Below are 4,906 nucleotides of genomic sequence, written 5' to 3'. Positions count from 1 at the left end.
CTAGACAAGTGTTGTCTGTCAGATATTGTTTGTTATCAGTGGCAGGACAAGGTGTGTACGCAGTGGGGTGAGCTAGACAAGTGTTGTCTGTCAGATATTGTTTGTTATCAGTGGCGGAACAAGGTGTCTACGCAGTGGGGTGAGCTAGAGAAGTGCTGTCTGTCAGATATTGTTTGTTATCAGTGGCGGAACAAGGTGTCTACGCAGTGGGGTAAGCTAGAGAAGTGTTGTCTGTCAGATATTGTTTGTTATCAGTGGCGGAAAAAGGTGTCTACGCAGTGGGGTCAGCTAGACAAGTGTTGTCTGTCAGATATTGTTTGTTATCAGTGGCAGGACAAGGTGTGTACGCAGTGGGGTGAGCTAGACAAGTGTTGTCTGTCAGATATTGTTTGTTATCAGTGGCAGGACAAGGTGTGTACGCAGTGGGGTGAGCTAGAGAAGTGTTGTCTGTTGTAAGATATTGTTTGTTATAAGTGGCGGAACGAGGTGTGTACGCAGTGGGATGAGCTAGACAAGTGTTGTCTGTTGTAAGATATTGTTTGTTATCAGTGGCGGAACGAGGTGTGTACGCAGTGGGGTGAGCTAGAGAAGTGTTGTCTGTCAGATATTGTTTGTTATCAGTGGCAGGACAAGGTGTGTACGCAGTGGAGTGAGCTAGACAAGTGTTGTAAGATATTGTTTGTTATCAGTGGCAGGACAAGGTGTGTACGCAGTGGGGTGAGCTAGAGAAGTGTTGTCTGCAAGATATTGTTTGTTATCAATGGCAGAACAAGGTGTGTACGCAGTGGGGTGAGCTAGAGAAGTGTTGTCTGTTGTAAGATATTGTTTGTTATAAGTGGCGGAACGAGGTGTGTACGCAGTGGGGTGAGCTAGAGAAGTGCTGTCTGTAAGATATTGTTTGTTATCAGTGGCGAAACAAGGTGTGTACGCAGTGGGGTGAGCTAGACAAGTGTTGTGTGTAAGATATTGTTTGTTATCAGTGACGGAACAAGGTGTGTACGCAGTGGAGTGAGCTACAGAAGTGTTGTCTGTAAGATATTGTTTGTTATCAGTGGCGGAACAAGGTGTGTACGCAGTGGAATGAGCTACAGACGTGTTGTCTGTAAGATATTGTTTGTTATCAGTGGCGGAACAAGGTGTGTACGCAGTGGGGTGAGCTAGAGAAGTGTTGTCTGTAAGATATTGTTTGTTATCAGTGGCGGAACAAGGTGTGTACGCAGTGGACTGAGCTACAGAAGTGTTGTCTGTTGTAAGATATTGTTTGTTATCAGTGGCGGAACAAAGAGTGTACGCAGTGGGGTGAGCTATAGAAGTGTTGTCTGTTGTAAGATATTGTTTGTTACAGTGGCGGAACAAGGTGTGTACGCGGCGGGGTTAGCTACAGAAGTGTTGTCTGTAAGATATTGTTTGTTATCAGTGGCCTAACAAGGTGTGTACGCAGCGGGGTGAGCTACAGAAGTGTTGTCTGTAAGATATTGTTTGTTATCAGTGGCGGAACAAGGTGTGTACGCAGTGGAGTGAGCTTGAGAAGTGTTGTAAGTTATTGTTTGTTATCAGTGGCGGAACAAGGTGTGTACGCTGTGGAGTGAGTCAGTGGCGGAACAAGGTGTGTACGCAGTGGAGTGAGCTAGAGAAGTGTTGTCTGTTGTAAGATCGTGTTTGTTATCTGTGGCGGAACAAGGTGTGTACGCAGTGGGCTGAGCTAGAGAAGTGCTGTCTGTAAAATTGGTAAGAAGTAGGATCGACAAACACGGACAATGTACAGTTTGTCGCTAGAAGGTAAGGGGTCACCAGAGAATAGTTGCACCACGGGTTTCGATAGTTCCAGCCAAGCACTTGAAACAAACACTGAACGGACATATTACACGAGTTTGTCAACTGTTTTCAATACTCCTCACGCAATAATAAAGTTTTTCTCTGTTTCCTTATCCTCATTAAATTTGACATGCAAAAAAAAGAGTAATAGTAATAGAGGATGTGTTAAACAACGGGATAACATGTATAGTAGAAAAAAAACCCTACTCGTAATACAAAGGAAATGACGGCCACCACATGGGCTATACATACAGAATATTTAAAAACAATATGTTTATATGCCGTCTATCATAGACAACGCAGCACAAGTTCAAAGAAAAAACAACTTGCCCCGTGTGAGCGCGCCTTTAGTTGACTGACAAAGGTATATTCTCCAGCCAGGTAAGGGGATATTCTCGTAGATACGTGACCTGTACACGAGCCGTGAGGTGAAAGCCGCGTTATAGTTGTGTTTATAAAGGCCAGCTCACCCGGGAAAGATAACGTCGCTTTTCTTCCCCTTCTGCTAATTTGCGTCCAGTGTTCGCCATTTTTATGAGACAAAAAACAAAGAAGAGCAAAATTTAGTTTTCCTTTGATACCTACCTGTACCTGCTGTGACGGGCTTCTTATTCCATTGCAGTGTTTGTAGATTTGTAGATAACAATGTCGTACTGTGGGTTAAGAAAAACGTCGTCTCGTTATTATTTAGGGCTATTTTAGACAGGATTACCTGGAGGGGTGGGAATATGAATATCAGACAGTTTTAGATATGGTAGAAACAGTCGACACACCTTATCCCTATTCATATAGGTATTTCGTGAACATCCTTAACATAGTAGGCCTATCATAGTACTAGAGCTTCGAAGTTTTCAAAAGAATGCATGTTTTTTTCTTTCCTGTCTGTCTGTCTCTCTCTCTCTCTCTCTCTCTCTCTCTCTCTCTCTCTCTCTCTCTCTCTCTCTCTCTCTCTCTCTCTCTCTCTCTCTCTCTCTCTCTCTCTCTCAGTCTGTCTGTGTATCTCTTCGTTCCAGTGTCTGTCGTGCGTCTCTTTGTCTCCATCCATCCATTCATCCATCCATCCATTTCTTCTATTTAAATTTGTTCCCTTCTTTTAATATTTTATTTTATTTTATACTCTTTGGTTCTGAAAAGGAATAATAAATACTATACGAGCGCATTTAAACCACGGTTATGAGATGTCTGTCATAAGAACGGAAGTTGTCACATTTTAAACCACGGTTATCAGATGTATGTCATATGAACGGAAGTTGTCACATTTTAAACCATGGTTATCAGATGTATGTCATAAGAATGGTAGCTGTCACATTTTAAACCATGGTTATCAGATGTCTGTCATAAAAATGGTAGTTGTCACGTTTTAAACTACGGTTATTAGATGCATGTCATAAGAATGGTAGTTGTCACATTTTAAACCACGGTTATGAGATGTCAGTCATAAGAATGGTAGTTGTCACATTTTAAACTACGGTTATGAGATGTTTGTCATAAGAATGGTAGTTGTCACGTTTTAAACCACGGTTATGAGATGTTTGTCATAAGAATGGTAGTTGTCACATTTTAAACCACGGTTATGAGATGTCTGTCATAAGAATGGTAGTTGTCACATTTTAAAACACGGTTATTAGATGTCTGTCATAAGAATGGTAGTTGTCACATTTTAAACCACGGTTATGAGATGTCTGTCATAAGAATGGTAGTTGTCACATTTTAAACCACGGTTATGAGATGTTTGTCATAAGAATGGTAGTTGTCACATTTTAAACCACGGTTATTAGATGTCTGTCATAATAATGGTAGCTGTCACATTTTAAACTACGGTTATTAGATGTCTGTCATAAGAATGGAAGTTGTCACATTTTAAACTACGGTTATTAGATGTATGTCATAAGAATGGAAGTTGTCACATTTTAATCCACGGTTATTAGATGTCTGTCATAAGAATGGTAGTTGTCACATTTTAAACCACGGTTATGAGATGATTGTCATAAGAACGGAAGTTGTCACATTTTAAAGGGTGAAGAAAAAGAAGAAGAAGAAGAAGGAAATGTTTTATTTAACGACGAACTCAACACATTTTATTTACGGTAATATGGCGTCAGACATATGGTTAAGGACCACACAGATATTGAGAGAGGAAACCCGCTGTCACCACTTCATGGGCTACTCTTTTCGATTAGCAGCAAGAGATATTTTATATGCACCATCCCACAGACAGGATAGCACATACCACGGCCTTTGATATACCAGTCGTGGTGCACTGGCTGGAACGAGAAATAACCCAATGGGCCCACCGACGGGGATCGATCCCAAACCGACCGCGCATCAAGCGAGCTCTTTACCACTGGGCTACGTCCCGCCCCATTTAAAGGGTGAAAGGAAATAAGCTGTTTCCATGACGACGATTAGTAAGACGAGTTCTTTTATATGCACCATCTCACAGACAGGATAGTGCATACCACACTTTAATATCCCAGTCATCTCACAGACAGTATAGTGCATACCACACTTTAATATCCCAGACATCTCACAGACAGTATAGTGCATACCACACTTTAATATCCCAGTCATCTCACAGACAGGATAGTGCATACCACACTTTAATATCCCAGTCATCTCACAGACAGGATAGTGCATACCACACTTTAATATCCCAGTCATCTCACAGACAGTATAGTGCATACCACACTTTAATATCCCAGTCATCTCACAGACAGGATAGTGCATACCACACTTTAATATCCCACTCATCTCACAGACAGTATAGTGCATACCACACTTTAATATCCCAGTCATCTCACAGACAGTATAGTGCATACCACACTTTAATATCCGAGTCATCTCACAGACAGTATAGTGCATACCACACTTTAATATACCAGTCATCTCACAGACAGGATAGTGCATACCACACTTTAATATCCCATTCATCTCACAGACAGGATAGTGCATACCACACTTTAATATCCCACTCATCTCACAGACAGTATAGTGCATACCACACTTTAATATCCCAGTCATCTCACAGACAGGATAGTGCATACCACACTTTAATATCCCAGTCATCTCACAGACAGTATAGTGCATACCA

The sequence above is a fragment of the Gigantopelta aegis genome, chromosome 14, assembly GCF_016097555.1.
Source record: "Gigantopelta aegis isolate Gae_Host chromosome 14, Gae_host_genome, whole genome shotgun sequence".
Taxonomy (NCBI): Eukaryota; Metazoa; Mollusca; class Gastropoda; order Neomphalida; family Peltospiridae; genus Gigantopelta; species Gigantopelta aegis.
Note: the sequence above shows the minus strand (reverse complement) of the source record.